Source organism: Lissotriton vulgaris, chromosome 7 (genome assembly GCF_964263255.1).
Source record: "Lissotriton vulgaris chromosome 7, aLisVul1.2, whole genome shotgun sequence".
NCBI classification, from domain to species: Eukaryota; Metazoa; Chordata; class Amphibia; order Caudata; family Salamandridae; genus Lissotriton; species Lissotriton vulgaris.
In genome coordinates this window covers 1,122,088,802-1,122,115,523 of record NC_141695.1, presented here as the reverse complement: position 1 = coordinate 1,122,115,523, position 26,722 = coordinate 1,122,088,802, and positions in this window count along the sequence as shown.

Below are 26,722 nucleotides of genomic sequence, written 5' to 3'. Positions count from 1 at the left end.
GAGCCCATTGGAATCCAGAATGAGAATGACCGGCTGGTTTCACTTTCAACCGCCTGCATTGTAATGCGGTGGTCGAAACTGAAACTGCAATGAGACTTGGAAATCGCAGGTTGGAGGCTTTCTGAGTCTCTTCGTAATTAGGCCCCCTGTTTGATCCTAACCACATGGTAGTATGCCTAATTGAATACAGTTCAGTATAATAGGCTCATGAAAGCTCTCTTTGGGCCCTTAGTGAGAATCTAGAGGTATTTATCTGTACATAAATATGACTCCATCCACTTTTAATGACTTTGGCCCGGACATTCTTCTTGCTGGGTTCAGAACAGCACAAGAATTGTTGGAGAATATGGATGCAGAGAGTCTGTCAATGGCTTTAACAAGGTTCCAGGGACATTTTAAATAAGATGGAGAAATTTGAGAAATTCTTTAATTTTGTGTAATGGAATTCATGACACGTCTCAAAGTTTCACATTAGACTATTTTGCATATTTTTTAAAGCACGCCCCATGTGAAAGAATCTTGTGAGAGTCTGGTTTAACTAGAAATTTATTACAGAGAGAAATGTTTCGCTTGCGGTTGTCTCTTGTCAATATGTCACAACATATTGTTATTCGTAGTGCACATTGCTTTACAAATGTCATTTGAGATACAAGCAAACCCCAAGTCTGCCTGAAAGAATAATTTCACATATTTTATTGATATTTTTTCACCTAATTTCACAAACTTTTCTGAAAGAATATTCTATTTCATTCAGCCCTTGTTTTAAATACTTTCCAAGTTTTCACCCTTCCAGGACCCATATCTACAGATGGGCAGAATGCCAGATTCTCTTTCTTCCTCCTCTAAAAATGTTATTGTGAGCGTTGTTTCCAGTGACAGGTATGAATAAAAAAATGTCAAAACGTATGACTGGGCTCTCCATCTTGGCTATTTGGTTCCATTACTGACATATCCTGGGAGATTTCAATTGACGGAAAGTTTAGTCATCTGACCTGCTAGACAAGCTTCCCTTCATTTCTCTGAAACCCCTTCTATAAGTAGCTAGATCACTCACAGAGACTTCCTATGAATTTCTGTTTTTCAGTAGTGGGCCATGGTACAGAGCAGGAATATCGCCGCAAAAATATCGCCTAACATAAATATCGCCGCAAAAATATCTACAGGAAGAAATATCGATGACAAAAATATCGTCTGACCAAAATATCGACAGACAGGTAAGTAATATCGTTAACATTAATATAGTTGTAATAAATATCGTTTACAAAAACATAGTTTACAATAATATCGTTTTTTAAATAATTATAAGTAATGTAGTGTTTTTAATGATTATTTTTAGTCAAAGTACTATTTTTAGTAGTATATTATTATTTAATAATGTATTTTCAGTTGAATTTAGTATTAATAGTTCCGTAGCGGGTTGTGGGTTTATAGGGGAGTAGGGTGGGAAGTAATTTAAATATAATGAAATAATACATTAATTAATGTTTTAAATGAATATAAATAGTGTAATAAATAATAGTTAATTAATTTCAATTAGTTAATTGAATAATAATTATGTCATTAATTATGTTAATTTTTAAATTATTTTTAGGTGTGTGTACAGGATTTTTTTAGTGAAAATGTTTTTGGGTAAAGGGGTATTTTTAGGGTTCAGGGTCAGTTTTCAGTTTTTGGGTAAAGGGGTATTTTTAGGGTTCAGGGTCAGTTTTCAGTTTTTGGGTAAAGGGGTATTTTTAGGGTTCAGGGTCAGTTTTCAGTTTTTGGGTAAAGGGGTATTTTTAGGGTTCAGGGTCAGTTTTCAGTTTTTGGGTAAAGGGGTTTTTAAATATAATGAAATAATAGATTAATTAATGTTTTAAATAAATATAAATAGTGTAATAAATAATAGTTAATTAATTTTAATTAGTTAATTGAATAATAATTATGTAATTAATTATGTTAATTTTTTAATTATTTTTAGGTGTGTGTACAGGATTTTTTTTGTGAAAATGTTTTTGGGTAAAGGGGTATTTTTAGGGTTCAGGGTCAGTTTTCAGTTTTTGGGTAAAGGGGTATTTTTAGGGTTCAGGGTCAGTTTTCAGTTTTTGGGTAAAGGGGTATTTTTAGGGTTCAGGGTCAGTTTTCAGTTTTTGGGTAAAGGGGTATTTTTAGGGTTCAGGGTCAGTTTTCAGTTTTTGGGTAAAGGGGTATTTTTAGGGTTCAGGGTCAGTTTTCAGTTTTTGGGTAAAGGGGTATTTTTAGGGTTCAGGGTCAGTTTTCAGTTTTTGGGTATTGGGGTATTTTTAGGGTTCAGGGTCAGTTTTCAGTTTTTGCGTAAAGGGGTATTTTTTGGGTTCAGGGTCAGTTTTCAGTTTTTGGGTAAAGGGGTATTTTTAGGGTTCAGGGTCAGTTTTTAGTTTTTGGGTAAAGGGGTATTTTTAGGGTTCAGGGTCAGTTTTCAGTTTTTGGGTAAAGGGGTATTTTTAGGGTTCAGGGTCAGTTTTCAGTTTTTGGGTATTGGGGTATTTTTAGGGTTCAGGGTCAGTTTTCAGTTTTTGGGTAAAGGGGTATTTTTTGGGTTCAGGGTCAGTTTTCAGTTTTTGGGTAAAGGGGTATTTTTAGGGTTCAGGGTCAGTTTTCAGTTTTTGGGTAAAGGGGTATTTTTAGGGTTCAGGGTCAGTTTTTAGTTTTTGGGTAAAGGGGTATTTTTAGGGTTCAGGGTCAGTTTTTAGTTTTTGGGTAAAGGGGTATTTTTTGGGTTCAGGGTCAGTTTTCAGTTTTTGGGTAAAGGGGTTTTTAAATATAATGAAATAATAGATTAATTAATGTTTTAAATAAATATAAATAGTGTAATAAATAATATTTAATTAATTTTAATTAGTTAATTGAATAATAATTATGTCATTAATTATGTTAATTTTTTAATTAATTTTAGGTGTGTGTACAGGATTTTTTTAGTGAAAATGTTTTTGGGTAAAGGGGTATTTTTAGGGTTCAGGGTCAGTTTTGGGTTTTTGGGTAAAGGGGTATTTTAATTATATATATGTATTATTGTTGTTATATAAAGTAATGTGTAAAATTAATTTATATGTCCACATTTATTAAGTTTATAATTAAAAAGTGTAGTAAATTTGTTTGAAATAGTTAAAAAATAAAAGTAATGTAATGTATTTTGTTAATAGTACTTATATTTATTTATTATTTAATGTAATTTTAATTATTTTAAAAAGTCGATATTTTTTACATCTATATTAATTACAACGATATTTTGGAGTCGATATTTATGTACTTACCTGTTTAAGTATAGGGTGTCGATATTTTTGTAAACGATATTTTTGCAACGATATTTATGTCAGCTATATTTTTGTTATCGATATTTTAACACCCTACCGTGGGCCATGACCACATCTTAATCCCCTTTTCCACTTTAACCCCTTCCCTGCTCATGACGAACTCAGCTCGTCATGCAGTACACTGGTCGTGTGCTTATGACGAGCTGAGCTCGTCATGAACAATGGTATTCATATAAGCTCAGCACCCAGCAGGAATTGCCTTAGCAGTCAAGGTTTTAATCGGGTTTGCTTGTGTATCTCAGCATGTTATGCTTCCAGCACTTTTTATTAAAGAATGCCAGTAATACTTTCCTTTGCCGCAAATTATGATGAAACAAGAACACACGCCCTTGCAGTAAGCATGCCGAGTTCTTGTTTATTTATTTCTACTATTTTATAGCACGCCAAAATAGGCATCATGTTCTGAATGGAATAAAATGCCTCAGTCAACATGACCTACATCGCAAATGACCAGGTCTTTCTTAAGATTCTTGTTAATCATATGAAGCATAACCTGAATTGTTAGCTCTGGTGGCAAATATTTCCAAGCTTTGGCAGGCAAAGGATCGTCAGCCTATGGTGCGCTTTTTAGGTTGAGCCTGAGCAGTACACTCTTTGCACGCATTATTTATTGGTTTGTGTCATTGTCCACTGTTAACTGTGGCTGTTCATTGATCATAAGGTTTAGTGGTCCCTCCTTAGTATGCCCTGTCTCATTTTGTAACTTCCCATGACAACACCCCCTGTTCCGGGAGTTGTTGCTTGATAGGCTTTAATATAGCCCGAGCACTATTTTCTCAAATAACGTTGTCCACGCTCCCTCCTAATGCTTTTTTTATTTTGATAGCTCGCATTTGCACACAAATAAAAGGCATTGTCATTCAAAATGCTAGTAGCTCAAACTCTCATAAATGCAAGATCTATTGCATTGCAAATGCTTGTTTCATTTGTGGAATGTTGAAGACACATCAGAGGAGCAGTGAAATGCTCTAGAACTGAAGTACCAGTAGAAATGATGCTGGACAAATTATGGTATAAGGTTATGTCCGGCCTTGAAACAAATACACAGGTGTCTAATCAAATTCACTTCTGGATCCGGATCCAATGCAAGGTCCAAAAGTCATAAGTAATTTGAACATGACGCAGACAATTCGGAAGGTGATGGGCATTGCTGTTTTGGATCAAATTGGAGACATTGCATGGAGTACGAAGTGAGGCCAAGACTGAGAGAGCTAGAATAGTCAAGTTAAGCTCCAATCACAGCTTGTATTCTGGGGTAGTGAGTGTATCTGGGGAAAAGGGATGCATTTTAATTAGGATCTTCATATATAAGATATAATTAGAGGCAATTTTCCGTTCTGAATATGCAACCAGAGAGTATCATCAAAGAGAACCCTCACCGTTTTTCACAGATTAAACTGGAATTGAGGATTGACCAAGCACATTCGACGACCACCCATCCAGAGATCAGAGGTAGGGGGATCTCCCCCCATCATCATTCCACAGCTTTAACCAGTTAGTGGACACATACAGTCTGCCACCATCTTTAGCTGGCAGACCACAGGACTGATACTGACAGCAATAAGATGAAGTAGGCGAGCCAGGCACAGGTAGTCCGGGGACCCTGATTGAACTGCTTTTAAACTCTTTAAGGGCCAATACCGAGAAGAATGCTTCAATACAGACACAGTCTATGCAGGCACCAGTTTTCCTGTTAGAGAAGACAATGATCGAACAGTGTTTACCAGAATAGAATGGAACAATACCTAAAACGTCTCCTAAAAGTATGTAGAGAGATTCACAGATCTCAGATGATGGATAAAACATATGCTGAGCAGGACAGGGGTTAAGGAGCTCTTTCGGAATTTTCAACATTTCCCTGAGCCAGCCATACTCTTAACTATTCTGTAAAGTTTTGAAAACGTAATTGTGTACTCATTAATATTACTTAGAATGGAGATTCTCAAACATGGCATTGAGGAATACCTGACAGAACGGCCCCAGTGAGTGGCCAATAACAACTGTACTGACATAGGCCAGCTGTCTTGTAATCCTCAATACTATGTTTGAAAACCTCCAACTGTACAATTGATATTGATCACCTACAGTTCTAGTCCTGCTGTCTGGACCTACTTATTTCAATACCCCCACTCTTGTCCCTACTACTAGATGCCCAGACCTAGAGCGTGAGGACTATCACTGCAAAATTACAGCCCCTTTGTGTCTTAGAAAGACATCAAAGAAGCCCTGACAAGTAGAATACTTGAAGTAACCTCACCCCTGCTAATTACTCTGGGCCACATTCCATTCCATCATATTTTTCTGGCTGTGCCACCTTAGAAAAGGAACAACCTTATACAAATCAGCCTTGGCACTGCTCCAATAAAAGCAGTCCAGACTTAGGGGCTCATTAGGATGGCGGACGGAAGTGCCTCCGCAGCCCCGGAGTATGCGGAACATGCCTATTCTGTGTCCGCCCGTCGCGGCCACTCCGTCCGCCAGATCAGGATAGGAAAGATGGGCCAAAATCCATCCGCGACGGAAGATCACGCTCCGCCGCCCAACTACACCCGACCACGCGGCGGACGTAACCAATCCCGAGACTCCACCGTACGGACTGACGTCTAGGACCGTCCTCCAAATCAAGATGGCTGAAAATACACATAAAAGCGCTGCGGAAAAACAACCTGCCTGAACACTGCGGATGCCCCACAGCGAACTTACCCACCACGAGCCGCTCGCCGACATGGACCCAGCACTACACGCTTACCCGATACTCTTCGCGATCCACCACGTCCTAGTCTTGGCCCACCATCGAGGACGACGCAGGTAGGCTACAAACCATTCTCTGTCTGGAGAGGAGTACCTGCAAGGGCCGTGACGTAGGGAGGGGGGAGTGACATGTATCTGCACCCACTGATTCGAGTGGAGGGGAGCACCTGCAAGGGTCGTGACGTAGGGAGGGGGGAGTGTCATGTATCTGAACCCACTGACTTGAAGCAAATACAAATACACACCTGCATCACACACGCAGGAATGACTCGGACAAACCACGACACATGATTGACTAGTTTATTTACTCATAATCGGGGTAACATCAAAGTGTAGGCTTGAGCATGGGCATAGTGGACACCAGAGAAGGTACATCAGAGGCAGCACATGAGAGGGCAGACAGCAGTATCAGAACAGCAACAGGGCATTGTGGACACCAGAGCAGGAACATCAGAGGCAGCACATGAGAGGGCACAATGCAGTATCAGAACAGCAACAGGGCATTGTGGACACCAGAGCAGGTCCATAAGAGGCAGTACATGAGAGGGGCTAAGTGCACCAACAGTCCATTGCACTGAACAGGTCCATCAGAGGCAGCACATGAGAGGGGCTAAGTGCATCAACAGTCCATGGCAAGGCACAGGTACATCAGAGGCAGCACATGAGAGGGCAGACAGCAGTATCAGAACAGCAACAGGGCATTGTGGACACCAGAGCAGGTACATCAGAGGCAGCACATGAGAGGGCACGATGCAGTATCAGAACAGCAACAGGGCATTGTGGACACCAGAGCAGGTTCATCAGAGGCAGTACATGAGAGGGGCTAAGTGCACCAACAGTCCATTGCACTGAAAAGGTCCATCAGAGGCAGCACATGAGAGGGGCTAAGTGCATCAACAGTCCATGGCAAGGCACAGGTACATCAGAGGCAGCACATGAGAGGGCAGACAGCAGTATCAGAACAGCAACAGGACATTGTGGACACCAGAGCAGGTACATCAGAGGCAGCACATGAGAGGGCAGACAGCAGTATCAGAACAGCAACAGGGCATTGTGGACACCAGAGCAGGTACATCAGAGGCAGCACATGAGAGGGCAGACAGCAGTATCAGAACAGCAACAGGGCATTGTGGACACCAGAGCAGGTACATCAGAGGCAGCACATGAGAGGGCAGACAGCAGTATCAGAACAGCAACAGGGCATTGTGGACACCAGAGCAGGTACATCAGAGGCAGCACATGAGAGCAGCTAAGTGCATCAACAGTCCATGGCAAGGCACAGGTACATCAGAGGCAGCACATGAGAGGGCAGACAGCAGTATCAGAACAGCAACAGGGCATTGTGGACACCAGAGCAGGTACATCAGAGGCAGCACATGAGAGGGGCTAAGTGCATCAACAGTCCATGGCAAGGCACAGGTACATCAGAGGCAGCACATGAGAGGGGCTAAGTGCACCAACAGTCCATTGCACTGAAAAGGTCCATCAGAGGCAGCACATGAGAGGGCACAGTGCAGTATCACAACAGCAACAGGGCATTGTGGACACCAGAGCAAGTACATCAGAGGCAGTACATGAGAGGGCAGACAGCAGCATCAGAACAGCAACAGGGCATTGTGGACACCAGAGCAGGTACATCAGAGGCAGTACATGAGAGGGCAGACAGCAGTATCAGAACAGCAACAGGGCATTGTGGACACCAGAGCAGGTACATCAGAGGCAGTACATGAGAGGGCACAATGCAGTATCTGAGGCACCACAAGTACGAATCACAATGAATCCGTCCCAAGGACCACAGCAGTGGAAGACTGTTTACAATGGACAATGTACACACCATGTCCAATGACATGTGAGTGAAGTCAACAGCACCTCACATCACACTATCAGGTGGATTGCGTGAAGTACCTGCATCGGACAGACTGCCAGCACCAGAAACTGGAGTGTGAGACACAGCCACGGGTCGAGTGACTGACACATGCGCCACAGACCCAGACACACTGCCAGCACCACAAACAGGAGTGTGACACACAGCCACAGATGTAGTGACTGACACGTGAGCCGCAGACCCAGACACACTGCCAGCACCTGATACAGGAGTGTGAGACACAGCCACAGCCCGAGTGACTGACACATGGGCCACAGACCCAGATACACAGCCAGCACCACAAACAGGAGTGTGAGACACAGCCACAGCCTGAGTGACTGACACATGGGCCACATACCCAGATACACTGCCAGCACCACAAACAGGAGTGTGAGACACAGCCACTGCCCGAGTGACTGACACATGGGCCACAGACCCAGATACACTGCCAGCACCACAAACAGGAGTGTGAGACACAGCCACAGCCCGAGTGACTGACACATGGGCCATAGACCCAGACACACTGCCAGCACCACAAACAGGAGAGGGCACAACTGATACAGTGCTACTACATGATGCATGACAGCAAACAATAGACACAGTGCCACTATCTGACACATGCGAGTCAACTGCGGCTGCGCCACTGGGACCATTGAAATGATGAGCCACAGGGCTGTATGGGCCAGGAGGCAGGGTGGCTCTGGGAGCGGGGGATAGTTGCAGTTGACCGACATCGGGGTGGGCATGTGTCAATGCTGTGTGTCTACGTTTCTTGGGGATATGTGACTGCACCCTGGACAGGACAGGACTGGCAAGTGGGTCGAACTGAAAAGAAATATCACCCACCATGGGTGGTGCATCTGCTGCCGGGGGAATGCTCTCTGGGGACGTGCTGGAGCCTGCTTGTCATTTGCTGTGTGGCTGCCTTCTGGCCTCTGCAACATGTATCATGGGGGATGCTACTACAGGGTCCACCTTCCTCCGCTCCTGACGGGCCCTGATGGGAGTGGAGGTAAGGGGTGACTCCACAGCGGAGACATCTGTATTCCGTTCCCTCAACAACAGCAGCCGCAGTGCATCAAGGGGTGTTGTATGCTTGTCCTTTATAGCGCCACTGTCCATGGGAGATGCCTTGTCCCTTGGATGTTCCATTTCAGTAGGAGGAATGTTGTCTGTGGACCTTTCCTGTTCCCTGGATGGTGCCCTGTTCCTGGCAGCAGACTTGTCGTCTGTGGTGTACCTATCCCCAGAACACACCTTCTTTCTGTGTGTGTCCCTGCCCTTGGGAGTGTCCGTGCTCTTCTTAGGTGCCTTTGTCTTTTGACTGTCCTTGTCCCTGCCCTTGGTAGTGGCTCCTTCCTTCCTAGTGTCCCTGCCCTTGGGAGTGGCTCCTTCCTTCGTAGTCTCCCTGCCCTTGGGAGTGGCTCCTTCCTTCCTAGTGTCCCTGCCCTTGGGAGTGGCTCCTTCCTTCTTAGTGTCCCTGCCCTTGGGAGTGCCTCCTTCCTTCCTAGTCTCCCTGTCCTTGGGAGTGCCTCCTTCCTTCCTAGTCTCCTTGTCCTTGGGAGTGCCTCCTTCCTTCCTAGTCTCCCTGTCCTTGGGAGTGGCTCCTTCCTTCCTAGTCTCCCTGTCCTTGGGAGTGCCTCCTTCCTTCTTAGTCTCCCTGCCCTTGGGACTGGCTCCTTCCTTCCTAGTGTCCCTGTCCCTGGCAGTGTCCCTGCTCTCATGAGGTGCCTTCGTCTTCTGACTGTCCTTGTCCAAGGTAGTGTCCATGGAACTGGGAGTAACCCTTGCCTTGGGAGTACCTTTTGTGTGGGATGCCTGTGCAGCATGTGAAGGCATTTCACCCAACCCCTCTTGTGGATCCCGTGTGTGTACTCCAGTGTATCTGACGTTGTTTTTGTGAACAGATTTTGCTGACCTAGGGGATGGTGTCTGAGCCCTCTGTGCCTTGACGTGCTGGCTGACGCTGCTTCTAGTGCAATAACCTGTATTTGAGTCCTGGTCAGAATATTCACTCCCCCCGAGACATCCAGTGTTGTAGATGGGGGAACAGAAGTAGCACCCAGTCCATGTGACTGTACAATGGCAGATGACACACTGGTAGCCAATGACTGCACTGTCCTATGTAGACCAGCAAGATCGCCATGCATCTCTTCTATGAATGCCACCACCTGCCCCAACTTCCTATCGTGGTCTTGGAAAGCATTTATCATATTGGTCTGCCCCACACACAGCTGTCGCAGCAGATCAACAGCCTCAGCACAAAGAGCATTTTGGCTCACCGAGGCTGGGGCAGCGGTGCCGACACCGAACACCACTCTGCTCCCCCTACTCCTGCGTGCACGAACAGTACATGGTGCAGTTGGCGGCAGGGTGGGCCCTGTGTGCTGTGTCCCGACCGAAGGTGTTGATTGCCCACTCCCAGTCTGTGACAACAGTGCTGACTCACCAACACTGTCGGAAGATGATGATGATGTTGTCTCCACATGCGAGTCCTCAGGGACGGTCCTGTCCCCCTCTCCGGTGCAGGCCTCTTCTGTGTCAGTCTGCGTGTGCGCGACGTCTGATCCGGATGCATTGCCTCCAATCATCTCCTCCGTCTGTGGCTGAGGGCCCTCTGCCAATGCTAAAATGCACATAAAATTGGTGTAAGTCATGGGCACACTCACGTACAGTACTGCAACGGAATCCCTAATGCCATTGATGACAAAGTACATCGATCCCCCAACCTGCACACGGGCCACCCCTACCAGTCATCCTCATATGAAATAAGTGGTGTTGGCCTTGCAACATGTACAGCATGCGGACATGGCATAAGCATGTACATCTGCACACCAGTCTTGCCATGGGGTGACGGACCACTACAGCATGTGCATCAACACTCAACTGCTTAGCGAGTGGCGTGTCAACATGCCGGACCTGGACGTGACATTTCACTGCGCCAATGTCACCAACATGCCATTGCAACGAGACATACGCTACACGGAAGTCACTAATGTGTCTGGGCAACAATACATGCATTGCACTCACAAGCAACATACACTGACAGTATGCTTACCGCTACTTTGCTGTTGATCCACACGCAGCTGCTCGGACAGGTCAGGATGCGTCACAGCAATGATACGGTGCATGAGAGGGGTCATTGAGCGTCGGGCCAGACATGGCGTTCTTGGAATCATCCCTAGTGTCACTTCCGCTACATTCTTGCTCAGCCTGTAAATGTCGTCCCAGCGTTTGTGGCAGTGTGTATGTCGTCTATTGGACACCCCCACTGCCCTTACATCACGTGCAATGCTCCTCCACACGTCCTTGCGAAGGTGCAGCTTGACCTACCATGATGGGAGACAAAAGGGTGCAAGTCAGTGGACAGTTGGCCAGTCACACAGATAGGGGCAACACGTATCTCTCAGCAGCCATGCACATTTCGACTAATGTGTTGGGCCCACATCACACCGCCAAGATTTCAGAGCCCAGGTGTAATTGACCACCTCATGTACACCAACATGTCCCCCACTGCACTTACCACCTGTCCGGGTGCGCCGTACAGCCGTCCGAAGTTGCGGAGCACACCGTCCCCGAGGACATCCAGCTCCGCGGGGGTGAAGGGACGAGACCGGATCTCTTTGACTCTCGACATGGCAAGTTCACGGAGTATGGCACTAGAGCGGCAGTCGGTGGTCAGCTCCGTAGCAGCAGGTGGAGGTGATGGTCACAGGCAGCAATCGGTGTTCAGCTCCGCAGCAGCAGGTGGAGGTGATGGTCACAGGCAGCAGTCGGTGGTCAGCTCCGCAGCAGCAGGTGGAGGTGATGGTCACAGGCAGCAGTCGGTGGTCATCGTAGAATGTGGGCTTTTGTACATCACACATATATATGGCTCAGAGGCCATGTCAGTGGCATACCGCGCCAGCCATTGGTCAGCCCTGGATGCGTGTTTGGAAATGGGCCAATGACTGGCCCTGGTGTTGCGGTGCACAGCATACGCTACATTCGATTGGGCATACGCAGGCCTTGTTCACACTTCCCATTGGCTGCACGTGCACAGACCGTCACGGTCACACACCGGCACCCGCATGTGGAAGCTTCCGGGACGGATGCTTCTCTTGCTACAATGTTCAATCACTGGCGCCAACATGGCGGGGCACGTATTCGGCGACGGAGGTGCAGGCAACACATCCATTGGCTGATGTCAATGGACATGGCAGGTAAGCATGAGCGAATTTTGCGGATCTCGCGTTCGCGAATTTTGCGGATTTGCGGATTCGCAATCCGCAAAATCCGCGAATTCCCGCGAATTTGCGGATTTTTTTTTTTGTGTTCGCCCGTGTTTCTGCCAGTTCGCGAGGGTTTTGTACACTTTCGCAAATTGCGAACTTACCTGTCGGGTCGCAAGTTTCGCGAACTTGTTGTTTCTACATGTCCAGCCAGTTTGGGACACTCTTCTTCATCACTGCCACTCTCTGTCACCACTGCCACTCTCTGACTACTCATTCCACCCTCTGGCCCACCCATGCCACCCTCTGTTTCATCACCACACCCTCTGGTTGTCCAGTGTACATTATTTTCGGCAAAGCAAAGCACACCTTCCCTGCCTCAAGTGACCTGAATTAATTTGGGGCTGATTAATGTGTCACAGAATATTTTTTTAGCTGGCACCTGCTTCCTTAGTGCGCCCTGATTAGTGATCTTTTGCACTTGCTAAGTGCTTTCATTGTTGCAAAATTAGTTACAACACCTGCCCTGCCCCAACTGACAATAATGAATTAGGGGCTGATTAATGGATTTTAACTTCCAGCCTGGCTCCTGCTTGTCTCCCTTAGCTGTAATTCAGGACCTTTGTGGCATATGTGTAACTATTCTGAGGTTCAGAGCAGGGTCACATAATAGTTTCAACTGGCAACTGAACTCTGGAGGGGCCCCTCAGGAAGCACTACAGGAAATGGCTACAAATGATGAGCCTGAACTTTTGAACCTGGTAAGTAGTTACTTTCAGTTTTGCTAAGATCGTATTTCTGCAATTTTGCACTTATTCGCGGGGCGCGAACTCACGCGAACTCACGCGAACAGTGCGAGCAGTGCGAGCAAAATCCGCTGCTCGCGGATTTGAGGATTTTGCGGGAGATTCCCAAATCTCGCGGATTGCGGATTTCCCGAAAATCCGCAAAATCCGCGAGCGGAACGGATTTTCCGCCCATGCCTAATGGCAGGTCATGACCCCCCTTACAGTCACATTGCATCATCCACCGTACACCGGCCGGCCCATCCCAGCCCAGGACCGCCGTGCCGGCCATGTCAACCACAGCCGTGCCATACCCCGTCCACTACCGCCGTGCCATGCCCCGTCCACTACCGCCGTGCCAGGCCCCGTCCACTACCGCCGTGCCGGCCATGTCAACCACCGCCGTGCCACGCCCCGTCCACTACCGCCGTGCCATGCCCCGTCCACTACCACCGTGCCAGGCCCCATCCACTACCGCCGTGCCGGCCATGTCAACCACCGCCGTGCCATGCCCCGTCCACTACTGCCGTGCCATGCCCCGTCCACTACCGCCATGCCGGCCATGTCAACCACCGCCGTGCCAAGCCCCGTCCACCACCGCCGTGCCAGGGCTGGTACGGCGGTAGTGTATGGGGCATGGCACGGCGGTAGTGGACGGGGCCCGGCATGGTGGTAGTGGACGGGGCATGGCACAGCGGTGGTTGACATGGCCCGCACGGCGGTAGTGGACGGGGCCTGGCACGGCGCTAGTGGACGGGGCCTGGCACGGCGGTAGTGGATGGGGCATGGCATGGCGGTGGTTGACATGGCCGGCAACGCTGTAGTGGACGGGGCCTGGCACGGCGGTAGTGGACGGGGCATGGCACGGCGGTCCTGGGCCAGGATGGGCCGGCCGGTGTACGGTGGATGATGCAATGTGACTGTAAGGGGGGTCATGACCTGCCATGTCCATTGACATCAGCTAATGGATGTGTTGGCCTGCACCTCCCCCGCCGAATACGTGCCCCGCCATGTTGGCGCCAGTGATTGAACATTGTTGCAAGTGAAGCATCCGGAGCCTAACACATGCGGTTGCCGGTGTGTGACCGTGACGGACCGTGCACATGCAGCCAATGGGAAGAGAGAACGCGGGCCGAGTATGCCCAGTCGTAAACAGCGGAAGCAGTGCACCGCCATGGCGGCGCCAATGATTGTATCTTTTCTGACGATGCACCTTGTTCTATTGTCTGCAGCTGCCTGATGACGGTTGTGTGCATGATTGCGTGACTCCACATGTCATGCTCTATCCCATGTGTGTATGTCAAACCAAAATTCCCTTTGGGTTGTTCAAAGGAATAATCCTTTGCAAATGTATATTGCACTCCTGGAGGGAGGAGTGCAATATACATTTGCAAAGGATTATTCTGACTGTTGTGGAATCTTTACCTTTATTTTGCACCTCCCTTATTAGCATTAGGAACTGTTTAGGTTTAGATATTGTATATGAATTGTTCAGTTTTTATTGTCTGTGTTCCCAAAATTTAATTTTTTAAAAATGTTATTCTATTTTAACATTTATTTGTTTTTAATTGGTGTTTTATATATTTGAATAAACTGTGCACACTGAATTTATTAGTATTGACAGAATTGTTTTGTTATGTACTGCATTGCTCCAACTGTTAGGTCTTTATGTATGATTGATATTTGTTTGGTAGCTTGTAAGAATTGTTGTCTTCTCACTGAACAACCCAAAGGGAACTTTGGTTTGACATACAGTCAGTTTTGGTACCCTATCCCTTTGGTGCTGGGGTCCCTCTTTTTTTTACTAGAGACTATCCCATGTGTGTCCATACCATGCCCATCAGTGTGCCAAAAATGTGCATCACATGTGCATGTCGACATCGGGTATTTCCCTACACAAGTTTCTAGTACCTCACATCTACACAGTACATCCCGGATGTATCGGCACATTCTGATTCAGTTGTCAGTGTGTGGTATATGTGAGATAATGACTATGGTGGGGGTACACATGTGTTCAGTGCATGTGTGTTGCCTATTGTGTCACGATGCATGTGATGTACGTATGCCCACCATTATTGGTGTTGCCAATGGTGCATGATGAAATGGTGTGTGTGTATCTTTTCGTTTGTGTGCATGCACTTGCATGTGTGTATGTGATGTGGCGCCTACACATTTGGGTCATGTCACATGTCTTGTTGGCAGTAATGTTGACCTGAGACAAAGTAGCATTGCACATGTTGAGACACATCATGTTGCTAGTGGCTGCACATTGTTGCTACGTCAATCCATGTTGTAATGACAATCAGAGATGTCACACATATGACAATTATACACTACATTTTACGTGTTGGTAGAGTTCGTTGACATGTGAGTGAGTTGCACAGACATGCGTTGTATGTGAATTGACTTCCATTCCATCTACTCCCACACAGGAGGGCTCCAAATGTCCATCGCCCATACACTGTGCTGGAGGATATGGTTGACGAGGAGGTGATCAGGAAATTCCGGCTGGATCGACGTTGATTGACGGAGCTTGTAGACCAATTGTCTCCTCACCTGCAGCCGCGAAGAACCTATCCAGGTTCCATTACACCCATAGCAAAGGTGATGGCGGCACTCCACTTTTATGCTACAGGCACCTTTCAGTACACAGTTGGACATGCCGGGGGGATGTCACAGTCCATGTTCAGCATGGTACTTCGGGATGTACTGAGAGCCATGATGCTGTACAAGGATGACTACATTCATTTCCCACAGGCGGCAGAGTTGGCAGCGGTCAAAGCAGACTTCTATGCACTGGGTCGGATACCACACGTTGTGGGTTCCATTGATGGCACGCATATCGCTATCATTCCACCACGGGCACGTGAGCAGGTGTATAGGAATCGGAAGCACTTCCATTCCCTCAACGTGCAGGTGGTGTGCCAGGCCGACAACATAATATCACATGTGTGTGCAAGATTTCCAGGCTCTGCACATGACGACCACATCATGCGGAGCAGCATTGTCCCCCAAATGATGGCAAATCTGCATCCGGCACAAGCGTGGCTTGTTGGTGAGTATGCTGTGGTGACAGGAGGGATATCTGTGTGGCATGGTGTGCCCACCAATTCTGGTTGTGATGTTTCTTTCTCTCTCTCTCTTCCACCAACATAGGCGACTCGGCTTAACCAAACAGGCCTTGGCCGCTAAGTCCCATACGCAATCCAACTACAGCGGGAGAAATGCGACACAATGATGCCTATGGAAGGACACGTCGAGTGGTAGAACGTACTTTTGGCCTGCTGAAGTCTAGGTTTCGGTGCCTGGATAAGACCGGAGTCGCCCTGCCTTACTCACCAGGCAAAGTATGCAGGATCGTGATTGCCTGCTGCATGCTCCACAACCTGGCTGTGCGCAATAACATTGAACTGCTCTTGGACCCTGATGAACAGCAAGTTCCTCGCCCTCCCGACCCACCCATGTCGACTGATGAGGATAGTGGTGAGGAGGAAGGTGTGGACCAGAGGCGCCAGCTCATTGATCGCTACTTCCCTTGAATGTGAGTGTGCACCTCTTGTGCTGGTTGTGTATGCCCTGTGTATGTTTGCTGGTGTTGTGTCATTGTGGTGTGCATCATCTGTGTGTTCTGCTATGTGATGTATGCATGTGTGTGTGTGTGTTTATTTTTTGGACATGCAAGTATCCATGATGTGTACTCTCATCCAATCATTTTGTGATGAGTGTGGTTTGTGGAATGTTGCACTGCAGTGTGTTGTGATGAGTGTGAATCTGTTTCCTGACGTGTCTTTGCGGTTTCTGTTTTTCCCTAGGTCACTCCCGCTGCGGCATGATTCTGTACGACTTGGATCCCTGAACCTGGTAATGTCTGTTTCTGATGCAATCATGTGAATAAACATGGAGGCAACACATCATTGAGTGAGTATGTGGTATTTATTTACAGATTGTGCATTGGTGTTGGTGCATATTTACAAATGAGTGAAGGGGTGGGGGAGTGTGAGTTAAAGGTAATGGCAGATGAAATGTCCGTGCTGACACCACATTGGGTGGTGTCTGCCTAGTGCAGCAGGCCTGTGCCAATGATTGGCTAGGTGGGACAGGATAGTTGGCAGGGTGAATGGCTGGCTCAGGTAGTGTCAGAGTCATTGTCGGCCCCTCTTGGAGCGTGTGGAAGAAGCATCCACACTGCTCTCGCCCACTTCCAGCCTCGGACGGCCCCTCCGTCTTTGAGGCGGGACGCAGGCTGCTCTGGTTCCACATCCGTCGCCAGGGGCGCAGGTGGCGGTGGCGGTGGTGTTGCTGCCCGTGGCGTTGTTTGAGGGGGGTGGGGGGGGGGGGGGGGGTGTTGCGGGCTATCCATCCCTTCTGGGACATGATGGCTACAATTTGGCCAAGCCGCCTCTCAATGGCCCGCAACATTTCGGTGTTCTCAACTGAGTCCTGGTGGGCACGATCTGCCTGTGCCTGCCCACGTTCGTAGTTTTCCTGGACCCTGGCTAGGGCTTCCAATGACTGTGCCACGGCATTGTGTGGGTATCCTTCCTCAGAACGTTGTTGCTTTGTGCTCCTGCCTGCCTGATGTGGCCTCGCCTCTCTGGTTTGCCGCACACTCTCCCTGCGTGGCTGGGATGGCGCAGGCCCGGCGTCGTGCTGTGGGTTAGGCAGGGTGGCAGGGGCAGGAGTGGTGGCACTGGTGGTGGTGGAGGTGGTGGTGGTGGTGCTGGTGGTGGCTGTGCAGGTTACAGTGGCCGGTGTGGTGGGAATAGCAGAGGCCGTGGTAGTCGGTGCTGGAATCACCTGGGAGCCAGATGGCCCTGGCTGCCTGCTTGTGCCCGCACCATCCTCCGCACCGGAGCTGGCTGTGCAATCGTCCCCAGAGAGTCCTGAGTGAGGCGAGTCTGGAGGCCGGGTGGTGGTTCCACCTGTGAGATTACGATCACCTGTAAAACAAAATTGTGAAGATGAGTACTGTGGGCATTGCGTGTTATTTTCATATTGATGACTATTCAGTGGCCACTCGCACTCACCCCACCCACCACCACCGCCATCCCTATGGACATGGGGGCCTGTTCGGAGTTGTAGTTCCGTCCTCTCACACACCCCACCCACCACCACCGCCATCTCTATGGACATGTGGGCCTGTTGGGAGTTGGACTAGTGACCTCTCACACACCCCACCCTACCACCACCGCCATCCCTATGGACATGGGGGCCTGTTGGGAGTTGTAGTGCCATCCTCTCACACATCCCACCCACCACCACCGCCATCCCTATGGACATGTGGGCCTGTTGGGAGTTGTTGTGCCGTCCTCTCACACACCCTACCCACCACCACCGCCATCCCTATGGACATGTGGGCCTGTTGGGAGTTGGACTAGTGACCTCTCACACACCCCACCCTACCACCACCGCCATCCCTATGGACATGTGGGCCTGTTGGGAGTTGGACTAGTGACCTCTCACACACCCCACCCTACCACCACCGCCATCCCTATGGACATGTGGGCCTGTTGGGAGTTGTAGTGCCGTCCTCTCACACACCCCACCCTACCACCACCGCCATCCCTATGGACATGGGGGCCTGTTGGGAGTTGTAGTGCCGTCCTCTCACACACCCCACCCTACCACCACCGCCATCCCTATGGACATGTGGGCCTGTTGGGAGTTGGACTAGTGACCTTACACACACCCCACACTACCACCACCGCCATCCCTATGGACATGTGGGCCTGTTGTGAGTTGTTGTGCCGTCCTCTCACACACCCCACCCACCACCACCGCCACCCCTATGGACATGGGGGCCTGTTGGGTGTTGTAGTGCCGTCCTCTCACACACCCCACCCTACCACCACCACCATCCCTATGGACATGTGGGCCTGTTGGGAGTTGGACTAGTGACCTCTCACACACCCCACCCTACCACCACCGCCATCCCTATGGACATGTGGGCCAGTTGGGAGTTGGACAAGTGACCTCTCACACACCCCACCCTACCACCACCGCCATCCCTATGGACATGTGGGCCTGTTGGAGTGGTTTAGATGTTGGTGAGTATGTGGACTGCATGCATGGGTTGGGGTCTGGGAGATGTGTCTTCTGAGTTGTGTGAGGCACACCATGTCGTTGTGCTCATGGTGCTTGGCTTGTACTTACCAGCCTCTTCTCCATCCTCAATTCCTTCAAGGGTCTCTGGGTGCAGGATGATCAGCACCTTGTCCTCCCAGTCGGTGTAGGGTAAGGGCTCCGTGGGGGTTCTACCGCCAGTGTGATTTGCCCGGAGATGGTTTTTGGCACGGATGGATTTGACACGGGTTTTGAGGTCATGCCACCGCCTCTGAATCTCCTGCTTGGTCCTCGGCACGGTCCCAGACGCATTCACCCTGGTGACTATCCTGTCCCACATGTGGTTTTTCCTGGCTACGCTGGTCTGCTGCACTAGGGCCCCGAATAAGTGGGGTTCTACACAGATGATTTCATCCACCATTACCTTTAACTCGGTGTCTGTGAATTTGGGGTTCTTTTTTGGTGCCATGGTGTGTGGTGCTCGGGGTGTGGGTTTGAGTGAGTTGGGAGGTGCAGGTGTGTGGTGTGTAGGTATGGTGTGGTGGGTCTTTGTGTTGTGGGTGTGTTTGGGTGGTGGTTATGTGTATTCTATCGGTGTGTGCTGTATGTTCTCTTGTGTCTCTTGCTAGCAGCTATGCTGTGATGCAGAGGATTTCGGGAGTGGGTGGGAGTTATTTTATAGTCTGTGTCTTGGTCCTGTCTGAATGGTTATTGGCAGTCAGGTGCTAGGTGGGTGTGTTGACTGGTGTGCATTATGTGGTACTTAGGGGTGGGTCATTGTGTCTCTTGATTGGTTTTGATGTTTCAGGTGGGTGGTAGTTCATTTTCCTGTGTTTGGTATGAACTTCCGTCGCACTGTCTGGGATTGGTTTGACGGTAGGGATGTTGTTCGTGTTGGCCTTCCGCTGTGAAGCACAGTTTCTCGTTGCATTGGTACCGCAGCGAACATGGATCGCGGTGGCTACCGGGGTACTTGCGGAGTTATCCTAATTGCGGACACGGACACTACACAGGTATAGCTGGAGATGTGGATGTTCTCGCGGTCATGTGCGTACGCGGCGGTCGGTGTTTTTTCGGTTCCGTCCGCTTGCGGCGGTCTCAGGTGTACTCCGACCGCCGCGGACGAGGTTTGGTGTGCTCCGTCCGCCGGGATCAGTGTTTCATTCATATATTATCCTAATCGCTATAGCGGTTTATCCGCGGACCGGTCCAGAGTATCTTGCCACCTTCCTCGGCGGACGGAACACGTTTACGTCCGCGATCTTAATCGACCCCTTAACGTGGTTCTTGCCAGCAGTTGCTGTTCCTTTAAGTAATCTGATTTCTTGCATGTTCCAGACCCTTTTAGGTACAGAGAGCACCTTGCCATTTTATCCCCCAAGAGACTGGTTTAGATTTCTGTTTTCCTGTACTTCAGTGATCTATTGTTGATGAAGACTAGTGATTAACTAGTCACCCTCATCTTCATCATAAGAGGATGACACTAAATTCGACAAAGGGTTCTTTCTGTACACTCTGGAGGCTAGTAGGCAGCATTGACATGTTTATTGGACACCTCAACCAAGAAAGTAGATAATTTAGTTGTTTTTTGGTGTGCAGCTGAAGATTCTTATAAATCCAAGTTCAATTCCAAACATAAGGGTTTGAATGGTAATTTCCATGACCCATGACGTGTTCAATGTCTCTCTAGTAGAGATACCTCAGGGGGGGCAAATTTGGTTATTTGAAGGACATCCACCTTCCAAATACTTTTCAAACTCATTATCCTGTACAACAGGAGAAGATGACTCTCACATTCGCGATTCAGTGTCACATTGAATTTTCTACAAATAAATCAACGGGTGTCACACATTATTTATGGCATAGTGCATACTGTGATGAGAAAGAGGGATTAGGCTAATGTTTTGATAATATGCTTCTAATCTTCCATACACAGAGGGGGATATTCCCAAGGACAGAACTTCGAATTATCCCCACCGTAACGCAACAAATGTGGAGCTAGATTCAACACCCCATTCACAAGCTGGTACAAACTGCAGACATTGCCAGTATTCCCGCCCCTACATTTATCTCAACGGTGGACACCACCAACCAACCCTAATGAGATGCAGACTAGGCTCTTCCGTGAAAAAACACAAGAAAAAAACACAACACCACTTTCACAATGAACTGCCAGATTCGCGATGCTAAACAAAAACAGGTAATAAGCTGCGGTAGCAGCAGGGAATTAACACCTGCTCATTGTTGGTGTAAAGCATGACAACTACCTGCAGCATGAAAGGGAGACCAGCCAAGAGCCACACCTGAAGACCCACAGATGCCATGGAGACAATGATCATGCAGCGCGGATACCCATGACGGCCGCAGCGACCCCAAGCCTGCCATCACCCCCAGGACCCGTAACGCCCCCCCTGCCCCCAGGAACACCACAGAGGCAGCGTACGCAAAGACAGCGGGCCCACCTGAAATGCACCTGCAACTCACGACACTGCCAATGGGCACGCAGCACAACTACATCCAACATGACACACAACATGCGAACCGACCGGACACAACAACACAACTCCATTGGGAATCCGGCCTCGCCATGTCCACAACCCAGCTACGGCATGGCGCCACAGACACACAATAGCAGTATGTGAGGAGGGGCATGGAGCAGGCATGTGCAAGAGCGGCAAGTGACTAAGGAATGTGAGCCTACCCAATGCCAGGTGTGGCGTGGAGGTGCTGGACAGACCACATAGTGCAAACCACGGAAATGGCCATGTGGAGATCAACTGCTGCTGCATGGAGTGCAGTGGCCAGTGGACGCTACCATGTCCCCACAGGCTGTGGGGCAGAACGAGGAAATGTTGCACATTACGTCCCCCCCTGCATGCACATGCGTAGTGGTTAAGATCTGCGTACGCCAGGCCTGCATAGGGGTGTGAAAAAAAAGCCTGTTGCCCTGGACTTGGTTCTCTTTCGGAATGGACCACGCGTCAGCCATGGTGGTGCCTCTCAGCCCGCCACGAGTCCTGCACCGAGCATGTCGGGGTCTGCGTCCCTGAGCACCTGCTGCGCCCCAGGCTTCCCCTTCCCAGACTGACCACACCTGCCCTGGCACACCAATGAGGCTCTGCTCACCTGCCTACACCAGCGTGTGTCAAAGAGGACCCACCACATGCCGGTGCAAGCTCACTGCAACCTCTGGTGCGGCCCAGTAGAATGTGGAAATGTGTCCTGAGTCCTGAATGGTAGTGACCCCAAGTCAGTGGCAGCAGTCACAGCACCAGACCCTCTTCGATCAGTGAGGCATAATTCAATATGGCAGGCTGGCCACACGAGGTGCCACTAACACTGTTAAACGCCAGCCAGTCACAGAAGGTGCCACTAACCCTGTTCATCGCCAGCCGGCTACACGAGGTGCCACTAATCCTGTTCTGCACCAGCTGGCCACACAAGGTGCCACTAACCCTTTCCAATGCCAGCTGACCACACAAGGTGCCACTAACACTGTTCAATGCCAGCCGGCCACACTTGGATGAGGACCCAGGCCTACCCTGCAGACCAGTTGGTCCCACGTCCAGCACTAGTCGTGACTCATGAATGGCAGAGCCCACAGCAGTGAATGCACGGAGAGGAGTAAGAGGAAGATGCGGCTCAGTCTGAACGAAAGCCGGACCAGAGTCACAGAGGTGGTCAAACACTTACAACAACTGACCTAGTGCCATGAGCCCTGTTCACCACATGTACACGTCCTGTGGTGCCACTGAACCTGAATTACGCAGGCCGGTGGGGCCATCCAAGTGAAGCCGGCGACACTCTTTGAATGGCCCACGCTGACCCCTGCCTCAGGCCTACACTGCGGTCGAGTAGGTCACACACAAATTCAGCTTGATTCATTTATGGCTTACTTGATGTCATTGTACAGGCCTCATCGCAGACTGCATCCCCTTTCAGTTCCACTAAGCTTGTTTCCTGAGACCTACGTCACATTCTAGTTAGACTCTGGTGGCTACTGAGTCCATGGACTTGGGGCTGTTGTCGCCATCATGTCAGTGATACTGACTTTGTGGCGAAAACGATGCCATGGCATTCCACTCCTCCGTTTGCTGCTGTCAGACAGCCTCCACCTTCTGCATCATGCCCTGGAGGATACATCATGCCCCGGAGGATACCTTCACCAGTCCTCTGCAACCCTCTGCCACATACACCTTGGACATTGATGAGAACCCGCTCAGGTCGCATGGCCATCTGACTGCACCGCGAGTCACCGTCCAGTGGCGCTGTGCCTGTTCCGGCCGCAGTGCATCCAAGGCCACTGACTCTGTGCTGGTCACGTCCGGGACCCCTTCTTCTGATATATTGGATGACCTCTGTGATGGTGGTCTTGAGCTCATCAACGATGCCATGTGTCTGTGGCCCTGTGCTGACCGCTGCCTCAGGCCTACACTGCGGTCCAGTAGATCACAAATGTGGAACTGTGTCTTGGGTAAGATGTGGAGGAGTCCACACTATTGGACACGCCTCATCGCAGGTGGCATCCCCAACAGCACTGGTGCCACTAACTCTGTGCACAATGAGTCACGGGCCCTTTCTGGTTGGACCTTGGTGGCGGCTGAGTCTACATCCTGGTAGTCTCCTGCATCTTCATCTGGCTGGTCCCGACTTAGTACCCAACATGTGTCTTTTCCATTCATCTCCACCATAGTGACTGTTTCATCGTGGTCCTGCCCTCTGCATCAAGCCCTGGGGTACACCTTCCACTGTTCACCGAGACACTCCGCAACAAGCTCCTTTCACATTTATGGAAACCTGCTCGGGACATGTGACACTACCCCAGTCTCACCCAGGTCAGCTTCCTGTGGCGGTGGGCCCATGTCTGCAGCGGTGCATCCGGGGCCACTAACTCTGTGCAGCACAAGTCAAGGAGCCTTTATGGTTGTATGGGTATGTCCTTTACGATGTACACCCACCGCACATCCAACACAGGTCTCACTCAGTATGTGTGCCTGCTAATAAATGTGGCTGTGCGCACGTGCACATAGCCATTTACACCATCTGAGCAAGTGTGTCTGTGTGGTCATTGTATCAGCATGATTGACACTGGTCCTGCAATGTCACAATGTGCTGTCGTCAGCGGACGTTAGTTACCATGTCACCTCAGTGTTGGCAGTGAGCCTGGACCTGTTGCTGTGCATGCACCCCCTACATGCACAAGCAGCTTGTGCTGGTCCGTCTTGCGTCAGGTCACCACAGGGGTGTGCTGATTCGTCAGGGGCAGGTGGGCATGACTCAGACCTTGGCTCAAGCAGGAAATGCGGTAAGTGTGTCTGTGTTGGGGTGTAGTTGCCACCAGGGACACAGTAGTTGATGTTGCAATGTAGCATGCTCCAGGAGTGCAGGCCCACACAGACGGGGACATGTAGGAGCGCAGCGCACACAAGTGAGGGGACTTGTGGGAGGGAGTAGCAGCTGTGTGGTAACGTAACATACAGTGGGGCCACTCATGGGAATACCATCCAAGATTCCGAGGGTCACAGACATCCCACCACACCCACCGCAGGCCTCTGTACATCTCCTGTATGCATGCAGATGGTGAAGTTAATATTGAGATGAAAGGTCCTTTGTCTGCACTATCAGGCGGAAGCACATCTGCAGCTCCGAGCAGGAACTTGCATGTGTCCAGCACCCCCTGACAGATACAATAGCAATTGCTTGTGACTCCCACACTACTCACTGCCCGACGAGGGACCAATCTGTGCTCATCCCACATGCAGGAGTCCTTGGTCATAGTTAGCGTGCGTGAAATATCTTCACACGTACTCCCACCCTACCCCAGGCCTGCATACAGACACTGCTCATTGCACAGAGCTGTGCCATTTCATCCACAGGTCTGGTGCAGGGCAAGCCAGTGCCGCTTCAAGCAGAGCCACTGACCCAATCTCAGACCATCCCGCAAACATGCTCTACTCCAGTCACTGGTAGTGCTGCGGAAAAGTTACTGGCTGAGCTTCTGCTTTGCGGACGTCACCTGCATTCAGCCTGTGTTGCATTGTCGCTTGTGCATATTCAAGTGGTCAATGGATGTCTGCCTCTCCAATGTAACGGTAGCTGACCTGGATTTTGATGTGTGCGTGGGCCCCAGTTGGCCCACGCTCGGGTGTGTCACCCTGATGTCCGTTTATGGCATGCATGTATGTTTGGCATGCAGGCTGGGAACTGGGCCGGGGTGATTGCACAAGTCACTGTGTGCCGTTAGCACATTGAGCCACTACCTGATTTGGCTTTGGTGCACATTGGGTCAATTGGTTGGAGTCAGCATATCTGTCCAGCACAGCTGATGGATTACGTCGACGACATGTTGGATGTGTTGGACGACGATCAATCATTGGAGCTGTTGGCCTACGGTGCTGCACTTGCGTTCATGGACGAGTGACAAGGTACCTGCAGCCACGATTGGATGTGACCCATTGCACATGTACCGACAAATGTTTGCAGGTGGTGGATCTGGTTACATGTCTCAAGACGACACTGGACATGACTGCATTGACCTGGACACATGATCCCAGCGCGGACAACCAACGCGGGTTGGCCCTGACTTGTGTTGGTCGTGAACTCCCCAGAGGTGGACATGGACGCCTGCCTACATTCCTCATTCAGGCATGCTGCTGCATTGGTCTGCATATTGTGGCACTTCTCTTGGCCATACTGACACGAACTTGTTGATAAAGTTTGCGCACTATCACTTGTCTCCAACTGTGTTGTGTCTTGATTTGTTTGCCAATGTGTGTGTCACGGACTCTCTGGCTCCCTGCCATACTTGCATTGCTACCCCATCAGGACGGACTGTGGGTTTGTACTTGTGCATTCTCGTGTCTCTCTTTCATGCTTTGCCAGGTGCGTATGGCCGTTTACCGGCCACAGGCGGCTGCACTTTTGTCTTGTGTTCGTTTGTGCAAATGTTGGTCATTGTACCACATTGTGTTCGATGTTGGGGTGCTCTGCTTCCTATGTGTGTGTGCTGCATTGTGTGTGGGAAGTCCCTTCGGCTCTGATTTGGCTCACCCTTCTCCCTTTCGGGCAGTGTGTTTTTCACTTCTGTGTGTGTCGTTGGTGGTGTTTATCCCTGCTTTCCTCATCGAGATTTGCTCATTGCATGTTTTTTTTGCATTGAGGTTTGTTTTTTTATCTCCATCGCGGTGGTTGTATTGCGGACATTGACTGCTTTTTTGGCAAACTATGGCATGGTACTGCGGTGTTGTGAAGTCCACGTTAACACATGGTTATTTTCTCGTGGTGGGCTGTGATGTGTAAAGTTGCATTAATATTTTTTGGTGATATTTAGCACACATTCTTGTGAATATACCCTCTCCTCTTCCTAACAGTACTCATGTCCCACACTTCTACAGACACTACCACGAAAGTGCAGATACATACACATCTATGACATAAATCAGGACAAGGCATAGCAATGAAGATATCTCCATTGCAATTTATTCTGAATCCATACTATATATTCCAATTTATGGTAAATGTATTCCAAAGGTCGTCCCTCAGGTGGATTAATTATCTGGGTTAGACAACAGGCGGGTTATCAGGTAGAAGAACTGGGGATTGATAATACGGATATCCTGGTTATTAAGATTATTCCTGATGATGACCCCGAGTTTATATTGATAAACGTTTATGCCAGAGGGCAGGTGGGAGCGAGGCTTCACCAACCATTTCCAG